At 39.6% G+C, this 24,666-nt stretch overlaps 1 protein-coding gene across 7 annotated transcripts in view; it reads right to left on the bottom strand.

The window, feature by feature from the left end:
- Nucleotides 1-14,293, bottom strand: part of ASCC3 (activating signal cointegrator 1 complex subunit 3) — a 274,324-nt gene extending 260,031 nt beyond the window's left edge. For 6 of the 7 annotated variants that reach the window (XM_054195069.1, XM_054195072.1, XM_054195073.1 and 3 more), the window contains exon 1: nt 14,190-14,293. The gene's annotated coding sequence lies outside the window, so the exon portion shown is untranslated. Of the gene's footprint in view, nt 1-6,868; nt 6,974-14,189 lie in introns of all 7 variants that reach the window. The other variant, XM_054195070.1, reaches the window with a different exon arrangement.
- Between the last annotated feature and the right edge of the window lie 10,373 nt (nt 14,294-24,666).

Below are 24,666 nucleotides of genomic sequence, written 5' to 3'. Positions count from 1 at the left end.
GTTTTTAACATGGAAACTTTTTATGAGAGAAAGTAAAACATAAAAGCAGATTATACTCAGAATTCATCTATGAAACCATTCAAGCTTTATTGTTTGAAAGTAAACCTAACAGTAAACCTGGATCACAATCTCAGCAGGTTTTTATTCATTAAATGGAAACATTTTTAAAAACTGCTAGCAATATTACAAAGGTAATGAACGCTACTAGAGAAGTTTTCCACTTCATATTTTCACAAACTACTTAAGTTTTCCTCCCACTCCTGGCCTTCCTATGTTTTTTCTACAGGCAAATAACAGAACTGTCTCTTCCTCTTCCCCACTGAAGTGTTGCAGAGATTATGGTCAAAGAGATGCCCTTTTTAAACATACTCAATTTCTATACTTTCTAATAAAACAAGCCAGCTGCCCAGTAGGCCTAAGAGAAGGGGACTGCTCAGGTCTGGTACCTCCATCTTCAAGTTGAACACTAATCTTTCTTTACTTACAAATGATGGAATAACATAGCATTAACAGAATCACAGATAAAATCTGCAGTTACGTTATCCTTAAGTACCAGCTTCTGTAGCATCCGGTATTTGACTTGCTATAGGTCCCTTAAAACATCACAGCAGTCATTTTGTTTAAACTATTTAAGGAATATTAAGCTATGTCACTAGGTTTTGCCTATATTGCCTATAATTCTTTAAACTATTAACAAGTTTCTTGCTGTCTAAACGTCTCATTTATAAAACCTGAAGAAGTTATTACTGATTACTAATCTAATCAAAGAACATTATAAAGAAAAAAGAGGCTTTAGACGTTGGCAATTAATAGCAGCTTGCTATTGACCACATAGTATTTAGATCAAATGCCACTTTCACTTGTGAAAGTGGAAACATTTCAAATGCAAAGGAAGCTAAAAAGGCAAAAGATATCCCAGTCATAAGACAAAACAAAAAATAAAAGGACAGTGCAGTAACTTTTTGCACTTTAAATATATTTTAAAAACATCAAAAACATGTTTATTTTAACATTTAGCACAGTATTACCTAAACCAAACACAAAACCAGCAAGACCATGAGGACAAATTAAGACATTTAAAATATATCCACGCACAGAATATTTTACTTCTTTGCACTACTATGCAAGAGGAATAAAAATAAATAAATCCTGAACCATTACATTTTAGTGACATGAACACATTTTAGAATTGCTCCAGTTAACCTCAGCAGCTTCATTAACACAGAGGTAAACTTCATATTTTATTTACAAATAAGTCTCAATATTTAAAAAACCCCACATTCTATTCGGTGTGTATTGCTCACTGCCATTTTAAAGAAACAAATAAAAGCATTAGATGAAAAAGCCATTTTACAACATTTGTAAATTTGTATTAGGGGACATTTGTATTAGATTCACTTAAACTTCTTATCCAAGCACATTTGATGCAAACAGTACAAATACAGCACCTAGCGTCAAAGCTGACAGCCAGGGATAATATTGGTTTAATAATGTCTGGGACGTTAATCATAAACAGCAGGCCAAAGCAAAGCTGCAAAATAATGATTGTAGTATCTTATAAGCAGTGCTATACGATGTAGTAACAATTGTACACTTTCAGACATCTGATTTTCTGCAAAAGCCTCAGATTTCACACTGGAATTCTCTCAAGTTGTCTGGGTCGAATATTGCTGATCTCCAGTCAAGACCGGGTCAATCTCTGAAAGGGATATGTCAAGATTAAGGAATATGTACTCAGGAAGAAATAGCGGCTGCCCGACACACGGTATTCATCTCAGTGAATACCAGAATTTAAACAAATGCTTCAACATAATGAGGAGGCCTAACAGTGCCTGTGTGTGTCATCATTCATACAAGAGACGATTTCAGATCTTAATTACATAAGTCACTAAACCAAAAAAACCTTACAAAATAATGGAATTGCAAGCCACGCACTCAGTATTAACCCTTTCCAGACACTCTCTTTGCCACATTCTTTGCCATGCCCATGGGATTCACCACCAGCTGCCTGACACAGCTCCTGGGAGTGTCAGATGGAGAGATGCTCCCTGTGATTATGCCCAATATGGTTTTGGTGTGATACTAAACATCTGTCTTGGCCCAATAACATGTTCGTTTTACATGTGCTTTGAGATCATTACTAAGGATAGTTGTCGTTTGTGGAAAAAAAACATTAGAAAAAATTTAAACAACCCCTTTTTCAGAATAGCTCATCTTTCTTTACCAAGAACAAGGCGTAGTTCAATTGCTAGACTGAGAAATGTCTGCATGTTTGCACCCCACCACTTAACTTTTTCATTTCCTGCAGCAAGAGACAGACTGCATTCCAAGCAATAGAGACTTAGGGCCATGAAGACGCTCAGAGGGCTGGAGCACCTCTCCTATGAGGGCAGGCTGAGAGAGTTGGGGTTGTTCAGCCTGGAGAGGAGAAGGCTCCAGGGAGACCTTATAGCGGCCTTCCAGTACTTAAAGGGGGCCTACAGAAAAGATGGGGAGGGACTCTTTATCAGGGAGTGTAGCAATAGGACAAGGGGTAACAGTTTTAAACTGAAATAGGGTAGATTTAGATTAGATATTAGGAAGAAATTGTTTACTCTGAGGGTGGTGAGACACTGGAACAGGTTGCCCAGGGAAGCTGTCAATGCCCCATCCCTGGAAGTGTTCAAGGCCAGGCTGGATGGGGCTTTGAGCAGCCTGGTCTAGTGGGAGGTGTCCCAGCCCATGATCTTTAAGGTCCCTTCCTAATCTAACCATTCTATGATTCTATGTGGAGATGTACTATAAGCAAATTTCCAACTTCATCATACATAACATGTATGTTCATTTAAACACTAAACATAAGCCACAAATACAAGATAGGGGGTGAGGTGGAAGTGTGTGTTTTTGCTTTAGCTTAATAGGGTGCTCTGTGTGTTTCTCCCTTTCATACCGTGTCATCAACAGAGGTTGAAAACAACCCCAGGGGATTAATCTTTCTCCATTCCAGAAATGTCTGTCACTAAAGAAAAACAGGAAGTGTATGGAAGGTAAATACAGACATACATGTCCAAAGGACGTAAAGGGAGGATGAAAAACAATAGATACACGAGAGAAAGAAAAAACCTTTGAGTTAATAATGACAGCTAAGTAACGCATGTTGCAACTCACCAAGGATGGCTGAGAGGACATGGGATGCACTCCAGCAAAAATAACTGCTGTAATAATACGTACAGAACACATAATTGCATAACTGCTGTGATAAGGCCATGCTAGAGCACCTGTTCAGATGGTAGTAAGAAACATTCTGTAACGCATTCCTGTAGTGAACAGCAGCCTAAGTTTGAATCTACAAGCACACTCAAGGATAAAGCCCCCAGCACTAACTACCGGCCACAGAAATGGCATTGCCACGTTCTTTGCAACTCCGCTTCAGGAGGTAAAGCTTATAACAGTTGCTAAAGATTCACCATAAAATTTTAATGGAGGTACAACTGGGTGACTACCTGCAAATGAAAATTTGTACAAGTAATAATCAGCACACATAAATAGGCTTACTGTAGCAGAAAACCAATAATAAAAGCTTTTATCTTCTCAGCTCTAATGGGAAGGCAAGAACAGAAAGAATCTGTATTTCTCTGCTGTGTGTAGTCTGCTTTAAAATTATCATCCTGCGCAGATCAAGTCAATCCTTTATGCCTGTGATAACAAGTAATCTTGCCACCGCTGGGGCTTAACTGTACTTCCTTGGTTGATTACCATACCAAAGCCCACAAAAGGTCTGAAGGTGGCCACAAGCAAAGCTTACCAAAACAATTTTTCCCATTCTAGCATTGCTTCTAAACTATGCCAGGAAGCTGTTTCTTGGTTGTCCACCCTCTTCCTTCTCCCAGGAAAACAGTTTGCAGGTACATTAGCCCTTTCAGAACAAGAGAAGGTGGTCTCCCATAACACTTTACTTCAAAACATTAGTGAAATCCATCTGAGAGGGTGAACTGACCTTATATTACATAAGAGGAGAGAATGGATGCATCTACTTGTCAAAATCCTTCAGTAACCCAAGAAGAAAAGCAAGAACCAGAAAACAATCATATTGAAAAACTATCTTGCAAAGATACAAGAAGCGTTTAAGTGTAACATAATTGTGCAAGAGGCAAAAATCATCACATTACAGATCTTCTAGAAAGATTTGTTGAATACGATCTATACAAACTTGTGTAAGCACCTTTATGCAACCAAGGCAGGTTAACAGGAGGAATTATCAAAAACAGCATCAGCTTCGGTGCGCAGTCAGGTACATCTCTCATGGATAACACACATCTATGCCTGGACATAGACAACTGCTAAGTACTGTGAAAATCCAAACATCTTTTTGGAATTAGCTAGTAACACTACATAAGCAGAAGAGATAATGACTCAGATTAATACCACTGACATTAATAAACTGGACCTTTACTTTAGCAGGGCAAGAATATTACTTTCCTTATTTTTATTAACTTTTTTAAATAATAAAGTTATAATAAGAAAGCCACTTTTGGATAATGCAAAATATCTTTAATTAACTGAAATACCAATGCATATAATAGAAGCTTACTGTTGGGATATCCAAAGCTATGGAAGCAAGTGAAGTTAACTAATAATTAGCTTTCAAAAGACAAGATAAATTACACTTGGCTCATGAGCTTGGTGTACAACCAAAATCAGGTTCTGCTTTTTATTTTCTTCTGAGAAATAAGTTCTTCAGTTTGGTACACAAATGAAAACAAGTCCAAAGGACTCTTCAAGGAAAATGGGACTACCACAAGGAAAGGAGTTCTATTACACCTTCAAGCTACTACAGCAGCGTAAAAGGAGTAAGACCAAAAGGAGACATTTATTTAACAAAGTGCAAAATATCAAACTGTGTATCCAATGGCCGCAATTATGGTAGCTAAGTCATATTGTTCATGGTAAGTACATCTTATTCATAATTTAGTTAATTCCATTTTGGAATTCTCCACGGAAGGAAATAACTAATTTATTTTTTTTTTATATTTCAAATCAAGCTTGAATAGCATAGGTTTGTTTAAGAGAAGGGACAAATGTAACAATTTAAATAATAAACCTTCAGCAGACCTTACAGAAACAGTAAAAATACCATACAGGGACAACTTCTGTTCATTATCAGTAAACCTGTTTGAAAACTGTGCTCAAGAAATAGACTATGCTTAATTTTGCTCCTCTCCAACTCTACCTCCCTTCCATCCCCACTCTTACGACACTAAAATATTCAGTCTTACAAACCTTGGGATAATCTAGAACATTTGACTGTTTCAAACTGAGAGCTGACGAATTCTTTTTGCCACTCCTTCCTGTGAAAACAGCATCAGTCCATGCCTGCAGGAAGAAATTATTCCCCAAAACTCAGCACTCACACTTGCCCTTGAACCTTAGGAGAGGGTGAGGGGGAACCACCTGGTTCTAATCCCAGTCCCAAAAGCATAATTGGAGATACAAACCCTACACTTACTCCCAAAGTTTGCCAATCTTGTCTAGGTGAATGTTAAAAAGTAATCTAATTAAAGGCTGCTTCTAGCCAGGTCTAAAGTCGAGCTCCTAAACAATTGGAAACCAGACTGGAAAGCAGAAACAAAGTCATTCTCCATTAACAAACGAATTTGACAAATGGTTTGTTAGATCTACTGTTCTTACCTCGATCCCGAACACACATCCCAGGCATGTTACTTGGGAATCTGTACAGGAAAATTCACGTTCTGAATAGTGGCCCCAACAACTCTGTCAATCTGTCGACTCATACCTGTGTATTTAGTATGAGAGTACCTCATGTGTCTATGGTGGCTACGTTTACAACACACGTAACCAGACACTACTACGCTTATAGAGAGAGAAGTACCATACAAAGCCTACAGCCCATTTCCTTCAGGGCATTTAGGCACATGCACTGATGTTCTTCTCTCCAAAACCAGCTGTTGTTTTGGATAGAAAACCAAAAATGTGAAAATATTTCTAAAAACCTGTGCCTGAACCATGCAGGAAGATTCAAACTTCCCTTATGGCAGGCACTTGGGTGGGATTTAATCCCTAAGGATAGCATCTAGTGAGATTTGAGACCCTTTATAGTATCAAAGAAATTTGTATGGGCCAGTAGATGTGACACAGAGGATGTTCGCATCCTCTGAAACAGGAGCTGAATACAAGGTCTAATTCTGTGAAGTTTTTAAATTGGCAACAGGTGTGCATTTAAGCACCTGAATCACTTATCAGATTTACAGACAATTAAACAAATGCCCCAAATACTATATTATCTCCCAGTTCTAAATAACTGGATGTTTATTATCCACTCAATACCATTATTATCCTTCGTAATTAACTCTGATCTCTTTCAAAATACGGTTTCAAGGCCTCAAAGTTGGAACTGAATTGTTCTGAATGTGGAGCATCTCCCCCAAATGCTTCTGAAGGAAGCACAAACCATCCCTTTTGAGAAAAGCATAACCTATTTTAGCATTTAAGAACAATTTCAAATGCAGTAAAACAAAAGACTAAGCCAGATACACTAAGCCTCAAGACCCTGCCTGTACACTGTTGTTCAAGCTACAGGGGAAAGGCTGTACGAGTACAATTGTTCTCTCATTCCTCATTAACCCATCCTGTAAGATTCCTGAAATAACTTTGGGAAGGTTTGTGAAATGGGGTAGAGGTAAAATCAAAAAGTATTATGGGAAAGCCTAGAAAATAGTTCTTAAGAGGCATATAAAGATGTTCTATATCAGTTGCCATTATTTTTAAGACAACTATTTTCATAAGAGACAATAAATAGGACATCTAGTATAAGTGCCCCTGAAGCACTAAGTTTCCTCCCAGATCCCTGTACAAGCGCAGGAGGCAGTACCAGTATCCTTAGGATCCCAAAACAGCAAGCACTCTGTAACGCTTCTAGCCAACAACATCGTTGCACATACATGTACGGTATCACAAGTGATTTTTACAAACTGATCTGAAAGAAAAGAAAACAAAGTCTTCTGTGTATGTGGAGAAGTCCAACTATATCACCGGTGAAACTCTTACATACTTGGAAAATATATTTCTGAGATTCATGTGACAACAGACAAGTTAACCATGGGAGAATGTCTTTTTGAAGTTGTAATACTGACTGGATGAGTTGCATTGCTATTCGTACCACGAAAATCAGAACCAAGGATTCATTAACTGGTTAAATAACACTGTCTCCAGTACTTTATGACATTGCTATTTTATACTCTGCTGAATTCATCATCAAAAACCATGTCCAAGAATTGCACTGGCCCGTAAGTAAAGTGGTGGATATCATTAGCTTCATCAGAAGTGTATCACAAAATTAGCATTTTTTTCAGCATGGTGTAAAGTGAACTCTTCACAGAAAAATCTCTGGCAACGTCCATGTCGCTTGGAAAGACAGGATGTCAATTCTGAATTAAGTGTCTTACCATACATCAAGAGTCCTTTTTAAGGACTTCTTTAGTAATTAGTTACAGTTATTAAAATCATTGCATCTAGCAGATAACACACCATAGCTGTGTAAGCACAATACTACCTAGGATAAGATTCATATTTAATCTTAAAAGAATGATTGTTCTACAAAAGCACTGAAACAAGACTTCTCATTTAGAGAAAATATAAAATAATGTTTGTGTTCAGCAATTTAATCAATAATACAAGTAATGCTGGCAATCTGAAGCAGAAAACCAGCAAGTACTTCAAAATAAACTACAGAATTATTTTTCAAAATAGAAACATGCAGATTTTTAGACCACTTAAGAAAGAAGCTGTAAATTCTACAGTACAGTTACAGTACAGTAACATATAAGCAAACTCATTTAATTGCCATGTACTAAAAAGATGGAACTGTCCTTTGAAAGAAACAAGAGTCCTGGCCAACTTTGGCTATTACTAAATAAAAAAATTCCCAAAACTATCAGCTCATCCAATTTCCAGCATTTTTTGTGAGAGTAAGGATTTTTATCAATGGTTGCAAGGAGTAATACAGAAATATGTAGAAAGTATATATAAGTAAAAATAACCAATTGTCTTTGTCCACACAAACACAACAATTTCATTAAAATAATGCAAGGGTATTGTGGAATTTTAAGTGTTTGCTATATTTAGCAACATTTGGATTTATTGCATTCATTTAATTTTTATAATAACGTCTGTAGTACTTCCTAAAAAATGTTCTTACACTTTTTCTACCATTCAGCACCTTGCTTGGAACCTGCCATAGTTTTTGAGTAGAGGACGCAGAAAGTTATGAGAAACTTTGAGGAAAACTCTGTTAGTTAGTAACATCAGTGAACACTGAAGATGAGATTATTTAAGTAGGGAAAGACTTCTCATTAATATCAATGAAAACTCTCATCAGGATACTATAGTCATGTGCATACTTCCTTACAAATATACAGTAAATACCTTCCCAATGATACACTGCAATTTCGGAGCTGAAAGCTCTGCATTTTATCCAAAATTCACCTTGCTAGAAAGTGGTCTAATTTTGCATACACTAAGATGTCTTTAATTAAATGTCATAGATCATATAAGTATCCTATGAACATTATTTACTGGGTTCCTTCATCTTGCATTTAAGTCCTATATCAATACATTAAAAACACACATTTAAAGGTTCCTAAGTTTGAGTAGATTTTAGCAGTGTGCAACCCCTCAATCTTTCTAACATTACTCCAGAAAGTCTCTGTCAGCTTTTCTTACCAATGTGGAGGTACCGAACTGCCGAAGACACTCAGTGCCCAGTAACTCCTAATTTCCTGAGAAACATCATGATTTAAGAGACAGAGTCCCTTGTCTTCTCTTTAGAGCTCACATGCAACACAGGCACTTCAAACAGCACATCAGCTATTTGGTGACCAGCAAATGGCAGTTTCCTAATTGATAATTTATTATTGTTACAGTTTAGAATTAGAACTTAAAAAAAAAAAAAAAGAAGAAAGTAGTGCTGCATTCCTGCAATATTACAACGTGTGCTAACTAGAATCAAGACAAACAGCTGCTGCCGACCTCTCCTGGGCCGACTGCCTACAGTGCTGGCAATACATGCAAGAAGATACTTTGAGAGAGACACCTGTATGGTTTCCTACAGTGAGGAGATCCCTAACCATCTTTTCACCAAGCTTGTAAACTATCAGAAACGCGTGCTTATTCCATGAGAAAATAGGGAGGAGAACAAAAATTGCGGCATAACGTTATCATTCTTGGCTGATATAATGAAAAGGAAAATAGCCTCATTATGTCTCTAGTAATATGAGGAGGTTAAAGCAGGACTTTTTCCTGTTGTGCAATTTCATAAATGGTTACATTTCTAGAAATGTAGTTGTGTTCTGTTAGAATGTATGTAACATATTAGTCAAGATTCTCCTATTTAACAGTTAAAAGCCTTTGAACAAGTATCACGAGTACTTAGCACAGCAGATATACAAACTGTTCAGATTTATAGAATCAACTTTTAAAGACTCCCTATAAACAAAAATGCCACACTAACAAGAAAATTTTAAAACCAGGCATTTTTTTTATATTCATGCTTCAGAGGCAACAAAGCTCTTATACCATATGATGTCATCCTCAGCAATAAAACCCTCAGGGAAAGGAGAAGTAAGGGGGGAGACAACATCTGTGCTTACGGTGTTTGTCTGCCCAAGCAACTGTTACACGTCTCATATTTTCTCCCTGTGTCACAGCGAAAGGGAGTGAGTGAGAGGCTGGGTGGGCATTTGACTGCTGGCTGGGGTCAACTCACCATAAATAATAAATTTCTTGAAAGAAATGGAAGCGAGGACTTCCAGAAATCCTCTTTAGTCTTCCTTAATCTTTCAAGGAGAGGACAACTCGTTCACCCTTACAGCAGCAGCTAAGAATAATGCCTTCAATTTCTTGAACAAATTAATCAGAAGCCATTTTCCAAATACAGACTCACTAAGCAACTCAGTTCAGCAGTCTTCGTCAGTTTCAAAGAAAGGAGTGGTTGATATAGATATAAATGTTTCTGTCTATGTTTTAAGAAATATTTGAATTCAAGCAAGGAAGTCACTACTGTACAAACTCATCTATATTCATTCTCACAGCTTCCTCAGAATCTGATTTATAACCGGAAAACTGAAGTTTACTCTACAAATCACACAATAAATGCTTCAATCACCAACCCATCACTCCATGATCATCTATTCTTACTGTGTGACCAGCTTATGATTACAATTCAGGCCTGTAATATCAGATTCAGTTTATTTTCAGGCCAAACTTCCAACGTGCCTTTGGGCAAGCGAAAGTAACAGATGGCTCAGAGTAAATACATGCCATAGAACAAATGACAGCAAAATCTAGGGAGGTGTATAATCCATATCCCTAAACTACAATCCTAACTCAGCATACAACAAAAGGGGAGAGCTAGCAACTTTTCTCTCCCTAAAATATCAGTTCAGTAAAACATTCTCCACCTTCCTGTTATTCTTCTCCAGCATTGTCAAGATTTAACAAGACAGAAAAAACCCACCAAGTTTTAGTTCACATCTTAAGAGAGATGCGCTCAGCTAGAGGCTGGCCACCAAACTCTAGTCCACATGTTAATGGACTGAATAAAGCAAGGAAAACACCAACTGCCCTTTCAGCAAGGACAAACCGGTAAATGTGCAAGCAGTCCAGCATAGGCACTGTTGCCTAATTAAGTCTTTCTTGGTTTCACCCTAGCCTAAAGGATTTTCAACAAACTATACAAAGTTGTGTACAACTTCAAGAGGAATATTCTATACCAAGTGACTAAAATAACCTCAAGGAACACAGGGCATAGGGATCTTTCACACCACTGGTTAATTCAGTGAGCACTGTTACCACAGAACCAGAGCGCACTACTTCTTCCTTCAATCATGTTTTCAGGTGTCTGCGCAAAGTATTGGGATGGGTTGATCCCAAGCAGCAGCCAAGCAGCCACACAGCTGCTCACTCACCCCCCACCACAGTGGGACGGGGGAGAAAACAGGAAGAATAAAAGTAATAAAACTTATGGGTCAAGATATAGACAGCTTAATGGAGGAAGGAAAGGGGAAAAAAAAACAAACCCACAAGCAAAGTAAAGAAAATCGCTCACCACATCCCACAGGTTGACCAGTGCCCCACCACCCTTCGAACAACAGATACCTTGGAAGCAAAAAACATCCCTTTCTTCTTCCTCTACCTCTTTTTATTTCTGACCATGACAGCACACAGTATGGAATATCCCTTTGGCCAATTTGGGTCTGCTGTCCCAGCTGTGTTCCCACCCAACCTCTTGCCCACCCCCACCTACTCTCTGGGCAGGCAGGGTGAGAAAAAGAAAGCCTTGATGCTATGCAAGCACCGCTCAGCAACAGCCAAAACACTGGTGTCTTATCAACACTGTTTAAGCCACAAATCTAAAGCACTACAGCTCTGATGAAAGTTAACTCCTAAATCCAGCACAAAAACATACTCGCATTGTTTTGTGCGAACAGAGGCAATCAAATTCCTCAGAGAGAGACGCGCATAAAGAATGCCCTGACTGTAGAGCCCCATAGGGATTGTACTTGCAATAAACATGAAATTGCTCATTTCTATGATGTGATGAGGTGTTTAAAAAGCAAGAATGGGTAAATACAGAATGACTGACTATTGCTCATAATGTAAGAGTAAGGAGGTACATGATAAAACTGAATATCAGGTGAAAACAATATCAAGTGGAATGTTTTTCCCATGTAGAATATCATTAAATCTGGGAATTCATTGTCACAAAATGCCAAAAACACTGTAAGTTCAAGCATACTCAAAAAAAGAATTAGATGAATTAATGGAAGTCGGATACCTTGGTAGTTACTGAACTCTGAAGCTTAGAGGCAGATCATCAGTTATTTAAATCACTGACTGCTGAAAGGTAATATGAAAGTGAAGGCATCACTGTATTTGCTTTCCGATATATTTTTTTTCAGTACGTCACCTACATCACCTGTAGTACTGGCTGCTACAGGAGAGAGACGCTAGACAAACATTTTGTTTGAGAACAGCTGCAAGTTTAGATAACAACAGAGATTCTGAGGATTACAATTTGGGATTTAGGAGCCTAATGTCTCTAAATCTGTTGGTCCAACCCTTGTTTTCTTCTCTTCTTAGTCTCAGACATCAGCTATCAACATTTCTAACAAACTTCCAACTATACATTATAGGTCATTTGTTAAACTGCTTTTAATTAGATAAGTATGTCCAAACTAGAGAGTAGATTTTGTTTTTTCTTCTTTCTCCAAACATGAAGGCCTAATTTGGTTTAAAAAGATGCATAGACTGGAAAGTGCTCAAAACCAACTTCAACAATTGTTACTAAAAACAATTTACCAGGAAAACATTAAGCTGTTATTTGGAGTAATGAGTGATAATCATCATGCTATTGGTAATGCTGGAAACATGGGAAGTCAGGAAACAATATTTAAAGACAGGTGTGAGGTCTTAAAATATACCAAGTTATCCTTCCACCAGTTAGTGTTAAGACTCCATTTGAGTACTGTTGTCTTTATTGCACACCCTGTCTCTAGAAAGACACAAACCAGTTTAGAAGGATGCAGCGGAGGATAACAAAAATGACCAGCAATGTAGAAGACATTATCTACTAGGAAAGTTATAACAAACTCAGGTTAGACAGGCTATTGGGAGGAGAAACACATTGGTATATTTCAAATACATGCATCAGCTGCAGAAAGGAAGAAACAAGAAGAAAACAAAGGGGTGAAAAAGAGCAGTGTGCGCTCCTCTTAATTTTAAAAACAGAAAGCCTACCTAGGCATCACTTCAGGTTTAGCTTCAAAAAAAGCTCCACACAGAACTGCCAGACCAAAATACTATCATTTGACAATTTCTTATCTTCTGTCTGATTCAATGGAACTGGTGACCATACCTTTTCCAAAGACCAAGCTAACTTTTCGAGAAAACTAAGCAGGTCTAACATTTAAACTAAGTTATTCAATGCATTAAAGGCCCTAGCTGGGAGTTGGTCAGTATTACCATATAAATGAGAGAGTTCCTCCAAATATCTACACACCTAATTCCAGGATGATGGAAGTTTACTTTCTCATGGGCAGAAGCAAGCCAGATCCAAAGGGAATTATTTTATTACAGGGTCTGCTGAAAAGCAGTGTGTTTACTTCTACTCAGCACCTCACTGATATAATTAATATGGTTTTCAGATGAAAGCCAGACTGCACCTAAACTGACAGCGGGATTGGTTTTGTTCCTCCTAAAAATTTGTCTCTGCAACATACCATGTGGACATACATTACCCTTGTTGTATCTTGTCTGGAATTTCTCATATTTTTTCTACTCATTGACTAGACCCAAGTCAAGCTATTTACTCAAGTAAATAACTAAACTTGACGATTAGATCTCTTCTCTGCAAAAGCGAAGATTACTGGTTCCATTTCAATAGTACTATTCCACAGTCAACTCTTTAAAAAGCCTAAAGATTGAAAAGGATATACACAAATCTTAGTATTTAAAAACAACAAAATCTAAATTCAGAACTCATAAAAGCTTTTAAATACAGGTATTATCTGAATTCCAATAGGATACACTCTCCTGAAGGGTGAGCCTTAAGGCACAAGAGATCATCATGCATTTTACAACCAAAGTTTACCATTACCAACCAAAACGAAGCAAGAAGTATCGGAAAGGGAAAAACACTCTACATGACCACGTGCTGTTTCTTCATTCTTAATGTCTAGTACACAACATCTATTAATATCAGCAATAAGTACTGAAGGCATTCAGGCCCGTTCAACACCTGTGCCGTTTCCCACTTGACAATACTCCTCTTACCCCCGTCCCAGTAACCACACACCAAGCCCAAAACCAGACACAGAAGGAGAGGAGAACGGGACCCGGCCTTTATTAGTGAGACCTCGTACCGCCCGCCAAGCTGCGCGCTGGGGCTCGGCCGCACGCCTGCGGACAGCAGGGCCCGGGCCCGCCACCGGGCCAGGACATCCAGCCTGCCCGCCGCGGCTGGCCCTGCCACCGGCACCCCGCCGGGAGGCAAGGCCCGGCACCGGCCAGCGGCCTCGCTGCCCCTCAACAGCCACCCCCCTCCGCGGCGAGCCCCCGCCGCCGCCCGAGCCCGGCCAGCCCCAGCCACCCCGCGCAGCCGCCCGACCCCCGCCCGGCCCGAGCCCGCCGCGCACCTGCCTTCCGGCCTGCTGGTTCCGCTGCCGCCAAGAGCTGGCGCGGCGCGACACTGCCGTAAAGTGAGCAGGCGGGGCGAAGCCAAGCGAGGCGCGGCGCTGGTGGTGTGTGGCCGTGCCCGTCGCTGTGCCCCGGCGCGGCCTGGACCCCTCAGCCGCCTCGCCGGGCTCTCTACCGTCCACGTCCAGGACGGGCCTTTGACTCCTGCCTTACCTCCCGGCCTCTCCGCGCCGCGGAAAGCCGGCGCCGTGCCCAGGCCTACAGGCCGCGCTGGCGGCGTCCGCTGCCTTTTTCTGTATAGAAAAATGCGTCTCGCCGACGTGCTGCGCCGCCACCTGCGCCCGCCCGCCCAAGTTGTGCCCTCCGTGATCAGACAGAGCGTGGGGGCAGTTCCCGGCGGCGTTTTCTCTTACAGCATCGGTGACTTTCCCGGACATGGGTTTCCCTGGCTTTCAGCCCTTTATGATCTTTACCGGCTCGTCCATCAGTGCATGCTTAACTGCTTCCCAGGGCACGTCTGTAGGCCAGTCTGTACCTTACGTGCTTTTGCATAGGTGTTCCTGAGCAATGGGGTTTCTAATCCAAAGGCACCATAGTAGAATGATGCTCAGAGGGAAAGAAGAATGAGCGATGACAGCTAACTTTAGGACAGAACCAAGTTGCAAGGAAAAAAGCGATCACTCTGTCATGCTTGGGTGTCTGTACACAAACACAACTGGACTCTTAAGAGGTTACCAACTAGTTAACTGCTAGCATTCAGAGGATTTATTTCTGACTTCTGCCTTTTCAAGTGTCTTGTGTTCTGGCTTGTGAAGCGTGTAACGGCGCTCTCTTCTCAGAGCACTGAACTGCTTTCATCTCTGCAATTCTACCACGGATTCTGCTCATATGAAAGAAGGCAAGCACTCATGCCTGTATGTGCCTGCATGTGTATCTGTACACTTGGAGATGTTCAAAAACACACTCCCAAGAAGACAGTAACATACTTCATCCCATGTTAAAAAGAAGGAAACATACACAGTTTAGAGGAATCATAAAGCGTATGTATTTTGGGTTTGGTAGATAGTCATGTGGAACTGGTTATAATGTTTCTAAATCACTTATCCTTAGCATTTGACTAGTCTAAACACTGGAAATCCCAAATTTTTGCCACTTTTATTCAATCATCATGTTATTAAAAATCTTCATAGTGGACTAGCAAAGAGTAAGTACTATAATTAAGGTGCTGTAACGTGATGCTAGATACCTCAGGATTTCAATTTTTGCAGCATAATTTTAGTACTATATTTGCAAAGCAAATGTGAATGTTTTATAAATATATTTTTAATGCATGGATCTGTCAGGAGAGTAAGGATTAGTCATTGGCATATTGCTTTCCTTAAGGTGGGAGGAAATTCCATTACAGACTTGTGAGCCAAAGCTGTCACTTAACAAATACTACAGTTCTGTCCTGCCTTCCTGACTTCTTGAAACATGTAATTCCCATAAAAGCAAATTTCCAGCCAAAACAAACCAAAACATTTTTTTCTTATCATACAGGAGAGGCTGCAGCAATACTGAGGTAAGGTGTATACTGCCATTTGTAGACAAAAGCTAGTATAATTTGAATGTTTTCTAACAGATAAACAGCAATACACGTATACTTAATAATGAAAGGTGTTTATATATATTTTTAATAGACATTCAGGATGAATTCTACAAACCTAGGCTTTGCAAGGAATAACTTGTCTTTGCAAGGTCATGTTACCCATGGATCTCCTAAGATTACAGGCTTTGTAGCTTTGTCTGTGTTGCAGTCAAAATTTTGTTTATGGGCAAAAGAGAACTTGCTATATATAGGACCGAGAATTGACTTTCAGCCCAATTAATGTTTTAACAGTCTAGCAGTCCAAGTTCTCTCCTAGAGAAAAGTCTCTTATAATGCAGCTAAAACCTTCCTAGTATCTACCCTTTTCTTTTGTGGTATGATCACCTTTCAAGTTTCCCTCTAGATCCTAAGGGACCTATTGGTCCCTCTCAAGGAGAATGCAGGAGAGGCTTACAAGATGTCAGCATCATGAGGTCTTCCCTCAGGATAATGTTCCTCCCATTGAGGTGTTTCTTGTTTTTGCTAGGGGGAGCCCAGTGTTCCTGCTTTCTTACTCCCATCTTGTCACCTGATTATGTTTTTATATGTTTTTTTAGCACAATCTGCTTCCTTCTCATTAGCTCCCAAGTCAAATCTGAGAGTTGCCCTACAGCCTTCTCAGCCTCAGTTGACAGAAATGGCTATAATTTTGTACAAACTGACTGCCTCAGTTTGTCAGACTGCTACCATATGTGGTATTGACCAAGCTTAAGATAAAACACATCATGCCATAGTCTCTTGACCACTAAACAACTGTTAAAGCAAGCTAAAACCAACTGAGGCTGAGACAAGGCCAGACAAATTCTGAGACCCTGCGCTGTCAGATCAATACAAAGCCTAAGGTCCTCTACTAATGGGAAAAAAATAATCACATTTACTAGGTTACGTTTGTTTTCTTGTCTTGGAAAATATTGAAACTTTACATTCTTGTAGCTCTTTGGTTTTATTGACGTTCACTTCCCAGCAGACATTGGGAATATACTGCAGCCTACTACAAGCCAACTTTTGGAGACCTTAAATGCACAAGTAGTTGTACGTACTAACCTACTACTGTTCAAAATTTTAAATAATTTTTGAATGAGTTTTTTAACTAAGTGGCCTCTGTCTTCAGTTGCATTCATACTGAATGAATGTGTAAGGTGATGTTTTACAATAAAGATATTATCTGGTAGATTTTTAATGGACCAGAAGTGCCAGACATTGCATGGAATTAATTTTATCAAATGCAGATGACTCAACATAGACTTACTAAGTACTTCAGCAAAAAAAATTCTGATTTTCTTCAGTATTTACTAATTTTTTTTGGAACACATATGATGTATAGAAGTCAAAAAATATTTATATAGAGGACTTTGTCTTAAAAAATTTACATTCCTACTATACAGAAATCTAGTCTGTACTTCTTTTCTGCATTTGCTTAAGAATCAGTGGAAGCACACAGGTTCTGTCCATCTAACCCACAATCAGATGAATCATACTGTAAGAGTGCCAGTGCTTCTCAGTTATCGGTAAAGGGAGCATAAAATGTAGATGTGAATATATTAATGTAATGTCTAAAGTTAACTAAAGGGAGGTATACAAGGTGAGTACAATTTCAGCCAATTTATGGACTAAGATAGACAGAAATGTAAATTATGAGATGACCTTAAGAGGAATTAGCACCTCAGGAAAAAAAAATTATTTCTTTTACCTCATTTGTTTGATGTCCATACCTTAAATAATCCTTTGTGTAGTCTCTTTTGTATAGTACCAGATCTTTGGCAGCCTTTCAATATTCTGTAGCATCTAAATCTGCAGTTCATTATGTCTTGCCTTTTGTTTGACTGCTGTGCCTCTTGGAGGCCCAATAAAAAGGCGTAAAAAAGTCTCTCTCTGTCTTTTGCATTAAATCCTTCCAGCATGGCCATGTGAGAAGTTCTACCTAGAATTTTAGAAAGAGGTTTCAGTGAAGTAGGCCCAAAATTGTAGAACCTGGGAAGTGAGAAATGTATCTGATTTTAAGTTTGTGAAATACCATGAAAATTTACATGAGTGAATTGAGTACTGTATTTCTCACTTTACGTGTTTCTTAATCAGGAAATATTGCATTCAGAGTTAAACAAGGGGTTTTCATATGGAGAACAATGGGTACTCGCAAAACCTAATTTATGGTCACTGAGCGTACTGCCAGCTGGTGACACTGAAATTATTAGCTGCAAATGTGTTGTAACTTATAGGCTATTGAATTGACTCTTTTGTTTCTTTTTCACAACTAATACTAATACGTGAACCATGAATTTTACAGTTACTTGAAGTGTATTTCAGGTTCAGAAAAGAAATGGACTAGTAATTAGAATGACCCTGTCTTTACTTTGCCAAGAGAAAACTTATTAAACCACTGTGTTCCAAAAAATTCAACAAATTCTGCCTCTGTTGAAGTTGTGAGACGAACCCGACAGACATCCTTGACTCACTGTTGATCTCTGCTGTGATGAGAGTATCAAGCATTCAGAACTAAAGTGCTCTCTGCAGATGCCACTGTTACTAACACTGGGAGAAGAATTTTAAATCAATGTTATTATGTGAGGATAATGCAGCTTCCTCAGAAAACATCAAAAATCTCTATTGCCCATGATTACAAAGTAATCATATTGTGCATGACCACAACTGCAATGCTAGCGAAAGTCGGTGCGTCGAAGATGCTGTCATTCAAATGAGCTATAATTCTTTACAGTCATCTTGTTCCCATATCTTTTAATACTTTATTTAAAAGTCACAAAGATATTTTTAGTGGTCTGTGAGTTCTTGAAACTTAATGCACAGTGTATTGCTGAAGAAAATATGCAGAAAACTGCTGCATAAAAATTCATAATTCAAATTTGTTCTTTGAGACCTGAGCGTTTTTTGATCTAATGAAGGCTATATAAAGGGGATATATCATCTCCATTATTACTGGTTCTACTGCATTGCTCTCTGACTTCAATCTATTCATGCTATCTTCTACCAGATATGAGTGTACCTAGGTTTAACACACCCAGTTGCTCTGCTCTAACGTAGTGATTTTTTAGACTGTGTGAGCCAGCACAGGCAGGACACAGAAACAACCAGAAAACCACAGATGAAATGCAAAGAGTAAATTTATTTTCGTTACCTTGCCAACCCAGGGATCCCTGAAGCAGCAGCTGGGCAGAAGCACACAAGCAGGGACGCGGGCACTGCCAAGCTTGGTCCATGCTAGAGGATCAACGAACCTGCTGGTTTTGCCTGTTTATCAAGGATTCATGGAGGTGTAGTTTACCACTGTACTTTGATCTTTCCCACAGCAGTGCAGGAATCTCAAGCGTGTTCGATAGGGTGCCTCTGAGTCTATCACAGGCCTGTGTTATCTAAACACAAATGTTCTACTTGTCAAGCACACAAGACTAAACAATGATTAGTATAGAATCATAGGATAGTTTGGGTTGGAAGGGACCTTTAAAGGTCTTCTAGTCCAAACTCCCCTGCAATGAGCAGGGACATGTTCAACTAGTTCAGGTTGCTCAGTGTCCCCTCCAACCTGACCTTGAATGTTTCCAGGGATGGGGCATCTACCGCCTCTCTGGGCAACCTGTTCCAGTGTTTCATCACCCTCATTGTAAAAAAAATTCTTCCTTATATCTGTTCTAAATCTTTCTCCTTTTAAATAAAGCCATTATGCCTTGTCCTATCACAACAAGCCCTGCTAAAAAGTTTGTCCCCATGTTTCTTATAAGCCCCATTTAATTAGTGAAAGGCCACAATAAAGTCTACCCAGAACCTTCTTTTCTCCAAGCTGAACAAGCCCAACTCTCTCAGCCTGTCCTCATAGGAGAGGTGCTCCATCCCTTTGATCATTTTTGTGGCCCTCCTGTGGATCTGCTCCAACAGGTCCATGTCTTTCCTGTGCTGAGCACTCCAGAGCTCCACTACTCCAGGTGGGGTCTCAGCAGAGTAGAGGGGCAGAATCACTTCCCTCAACCTGCTGGACACACTTCGTATGACGCAGCCCAGGATACAGTTGCTGGGCTGCAAGAACACTTTGTCAGCTCATGTCCAGCTTTTCATCCCCAGTACATCCAAGTCCTTCTTGGTAGGGATGCTCTCAATCCCTTCATTCCCCAGTCTGTATTGATACCAGGGGTTGCCCCAACCCAGGTGCAGGATGCTGCACTTGGCCTTGTTGAACCTCATGAGGTTCACACGGGCCCAGTTCTCGAGCTTGTCCAGGTCCCGCTGGATGGCATCCTGTCCCTTGGGCGTGTCAACTGAACCACTCAGCTTGGTGTCATCTGCAAACTTGCTGAGGATCCCACTGTCTAGGTCATTGATGAAGATATTGAACAGTTTTTTCTACACCTCAGCGGCAAGTCGCTTGAGTATGTTTACAATCCTCCTTGCCAATCTTCCATTGTTTTCCCACATCATCTTAACACAAATGACTTTCCATATGTAAGAGTTGAATATGGAATGCATTATTATTTTGCTTTTTTTTTCTTTCAGAAAACTATGACCTTTTACTTGCTTTTTAAAATAAATACATCAGAATCTAATAGAAAATGTATATTATTATATCCAACAAAGAGCCTGAACTTAGAAAACATCAAAAATATTTTGAAAGATTTTCCAGTATTGGTTTAGAGAATTATTTTTAAGGGTCTTCTTTAGCCATAGTGTTTCTGTACCTTGGTCATGTGTCTAGTCTGATCCATGCTTGCATCATAGCAAGATGACTGCACTATGTGTCATGTTTCATGAATTTGCATTGACATATTTGCCAGCTCTTTATCAAAGGAGGATGAAAAAAGAAAGCAAAACAAATGGAAACATAATTCCATTCTGAACATGAAACAAAAAAGTAACATTTCTTTTGTGAAAATCACCATATGCAACTGTTTAAAGATGAATAGAATGGAATGGAAATGGAATGGAAATGGAATAGAAGAGAAGAGAAGAGAAGAGAATAATTTCAGTTGGAAGGGACCTGCAACAATCACCTAGTCCAACTGCCTGACGAATTCAGGGCTGACAAAAGCTAAGGCATATTTTTAAGGGCATTGTCCAAATGCCTCTTCAACAGTGACAGGCTTGGGGCATCGATCACCTCTCTAAGAAGCCTGTTCCAGTGTTTGACCACCCTCTTGCTAAAGAAATGTTCCTAATGTGAAATCTCCTGGTGCAGCTTTGAACTATTCCCACATCTCCCATCACTGGATACAAGGGAGAAGAGACCAGCACCTCCCTCTCCATTTCCTCTCCTCAGGAGGCTGTAGAGAGCAATGCAGTTGTCCCTCAACCTCCTTTTCTCCAAACTAGACAAGCCCAAAGTCCTCAGCTGCTCCTCGTAGGACATGCCTTCCAGCACCGTCACCAGCTTTGTGGCACTCCTCTGGATGCATTCAATCCTTTCACAACCTTCTTAAACTCTGGGCCCCGGAACTGCACACAGTATTCAAGGTGAGGCCACATCAACGGTGAATACAGTAGGATAATCACCTCTTTTGACGGGTTGGTTATGTTGGGTTTGATGCACCCCAGGATGCAGTTTGCCCTCTTGGCTGCCAGGACACACTGCTGACTCGCATGGAACCTGCTGTCGACCAGCACCTTCAGATCCCTTCCTAAAAGGCTTTTCTCCAGCCAATCCTCTCCTAATTTATACTTACGTTAATGGATAGAGTAAAACTTTGTATGAAAATGACAATTGATGTTTGAAGCAGCCTTCGAGTACCTAAAGGGGGCCTACAGGAAGGATGGGGAGGGACTCTTTATCAGGGAGTGTAGTGATAGGATGACAGGTAATGGTTTTAAACTGAAAGAGGGTAGATTTAGATTAGATATCAGGAAGAAATTCTTTACTGCGAGAGTGGTGAGACACTGGAACAGGTTGCCCAGAGAAGTTGTGGATGCCCCATCCCTGAAGGTGTTCAAGACCAGGATGGATGGGGCTTTGAGCAATCTGGTCTAGTGGAAGATGTCCCTGCCCATGGCAGGGGGGGTGGAATTAGACAACCTTTAAGATACCTTTTAACTCTAATGATTCTATGATTCTGTGAAGCAGCCACGTTGCTGCCAGTTTTTAGACTTAGTGAGAGGCATTCACAGGTCTGAGAACCCTTAACTTACCTAAGTGTTGATATCACAGTATCTTGCCAGGGCGAGACTATCTGTTGGATAATGTTTTGGGTAAACAGTCATGAAGTATAGAACTATTAAAAACCGTTAAGCCCAGGGAGAAGGCTAGAGTGGAACCCTGTGTTTCATAATTTGTTAGTTTATTTTTTAAAATTATTTATAATGTAAGAACTATATGTGTGGTTAGGAATGGGGTCTGCTCAGAAATACAAACCAGAAAGAAATTATGTTGGTCTGAGCTATATATATGGTATCCTATTTCTTGTTTCTTCCTCATTCTTTTCTCAGTGATTTTGAAAGACTGCGCATTAAATAATTCTTTTATATACATAATTTCAGTAGTGTTGAAGTGAACTGAGCTGAAATGTTGAATCATCATGGTCAACAGGCTGCACTTCACACTCATTTAGGCTGATATTGATTGCTAATACTGTAGGGCCAGATTTGGAACCTGGTGAGCAGACCTTACTTGTCATCTTATGTTTTATTTGATCTTTCGTCATATTTCTATATGTCCTGGTAGCACATACAAAAACTGGTAGAACTGGTTCTCCATCTCAAGTATATTACTGCAATGATTTGTACTATTTATATTTCCTTAATAAGTTTGTCAAACAAGAGCAGCTGAAGAAAGTAGTTTGTTGAAGAAAGTATCAATATCTTATCTCTAAATTCTGGATAATGCTGAAGGTAAATGTGATTGATTCACATGGGTTTTGGAAAGAAATTACTGGAAAAAGCAACATCATTACAGCTCCCCCTTATATCAATGAAATTTCCCAGTTTCAAGCCAAGAATGCCGAGAACTAGTCTTTTGTATTACTTATCTCAGACTAGAAGCGCTCTATGTTTCCAGTATGATGCATTCCTCAAAAGCAAGTGGTTGTATTGTAGTTTATGTGATCTGAAGGTGATACTTACTTAGAGCAGATGATATTCATCTAGAATCACCTCAGAATACCAGCCAAATTTTCACAGGAAAGAAAGAAAAGGTTGGTCTTCTGGACAGACACAGAGAGAAAAATAATTTTCTCATTTTAACTGATAATTGACCCTTTAAAGGAAAATTTGCATGATCAAATGACAAGATGAACAACAGTATTCCACCAGATTCTGAAACTGGGACATAGTCATAATTCGCTCAGTCAGCTACCCTTGCAAATGTCATCTCAACTCCGTTTTCTGCTTGCTTTTTCCAAGTCCCACGGCCTCACGGCAGGATGCTGGATATCCCTGTGAGCTCTGTTGAAAGTGGAACATCTTTTTCAGTGCCAGGTGGTAGGTCCCTGTCAGTTATGCTGCTAGATGTTTGCCATTCTGGCTCATGTCACTGAGTGTAGCACCATAAAAAAAAGAGGTTAGATTTTGATCACGGGGTTTGTTTCAGAAATGAATATGTGAAGGGGGTTGGTAGCTGTGAGAAACTGGCAGGGGTCCACTGTAGCTTAATGGTTCACTGGTTACACAAAATGCTGACATATGTGTGTGTATATGTATATCTAGACAAAGAGAAAAAGAAACGTTCAGGATTTTATACAAGTTTTTATTTAAAAACTAATTTTGGGTTATATCCAGATTATCGCTGTGTATTTTTTTTATATTAGGAGGTTTCTGAGGCCTGTGAAGCACCTAAAGAAACCCAAAATATTTTTGTTGAAAGCTCTGCTGACACAAGATGGGATAGCGCTGTAGGGATTCATGTCACATATACTGCAGGAGGCCATTCCTACCAGCAACAAAGCAGAAGCACTAGAAACATGATAGAGTAATTTCTAGCCAGTACTTTTTAAGTCGTGCTTAGTCACTAACTTGGAGAATGACTTCAGGCAAATCATTTCAAAAGCTATTAAAAAAAAAAAAAGAGAATATTCCAGCATATCTAATCAGACACAGATGTCAACATTTGCCTTGTTTGGAAAGGGAATTGTCAATGTAAAGGAAAAACAGAGTGAAGTTGGGAGACACTGGGAAGAGTGATGCCTGAGGACACAAAAGGACAGAGCTGTCCCAATATGAGATGAGTAATATCTCATGCTTTGTAAATTGCTGAGGCTGGTGTGCTCACTTCTGACTTAGGGTGGTTGGCATAAAGTAATCAATAAATAGAGTTTTGAATAGTAAGTCTTTTGTTATGGATACCACAGTTTTTCACCTATTTATTCAGGGGAATTGTATTAGCCAAAAGAATTTTTAAAATACTTCTATAGAAAAAGATGTTGAGATGTTCCTGCTGAGATTATTTCTTTGTACCTCATAAAGGATTCATAAGAATTGTCCAGGTGTCCTTTAACACACATAATAAGTATGATTATCCTTTTGATGTGATCGTTGTGCCCCTTCTCCCTTTTGAAGACTATTCAGGGAACCAATTACTTGCATTGGAGACAATTGTCGTGTGAACTGAACAGAAAGACCCTTTGACAGAGTGGTCTTATTTAAAATGTTAATATTTAGTTTGACAGAAGGGATATGTTGCTTTTTTGTCATATGGCTCACATGTTTCTCTTAGGTTATGTGGTAAAAAGCTTGTCTGGACACACAGAAGGGAGCACAGAGAGACAGTGGGTGGCGGGGGTACCTGGATTATGGTCTCAGAGGACACCCTGTCCAGGCCCCTGCCAGGGCATCCCCGGAGAGCCTCAGCCATGGGCCAGGATGACATCCATCCGGATGAGTCTCTGGAGCCCTTTTGGACTGAGAGGGTCACTGCATAGGGGTAT

The sequence above is a fragment of the Rissa tridactyla genome, chromosome 3, assembly GCF_028500815.1.
Source record: "Rissa tridactyla isolate bRisTri1 chromosome 3, bRisTri1.patW.cur.20221130, whole genome shotgun sequence".
NCBI classification, from domain to species: Eukaryota; Metazoa; Chordata; class Aves; order Charadriiformes; family Laridae; genus Rissa; species Rissa tridactyla.
Note: the sequence above shows the minus strand (reverse complement) of the source record. Positions and strands in the feature narration are given on the sequence as shown.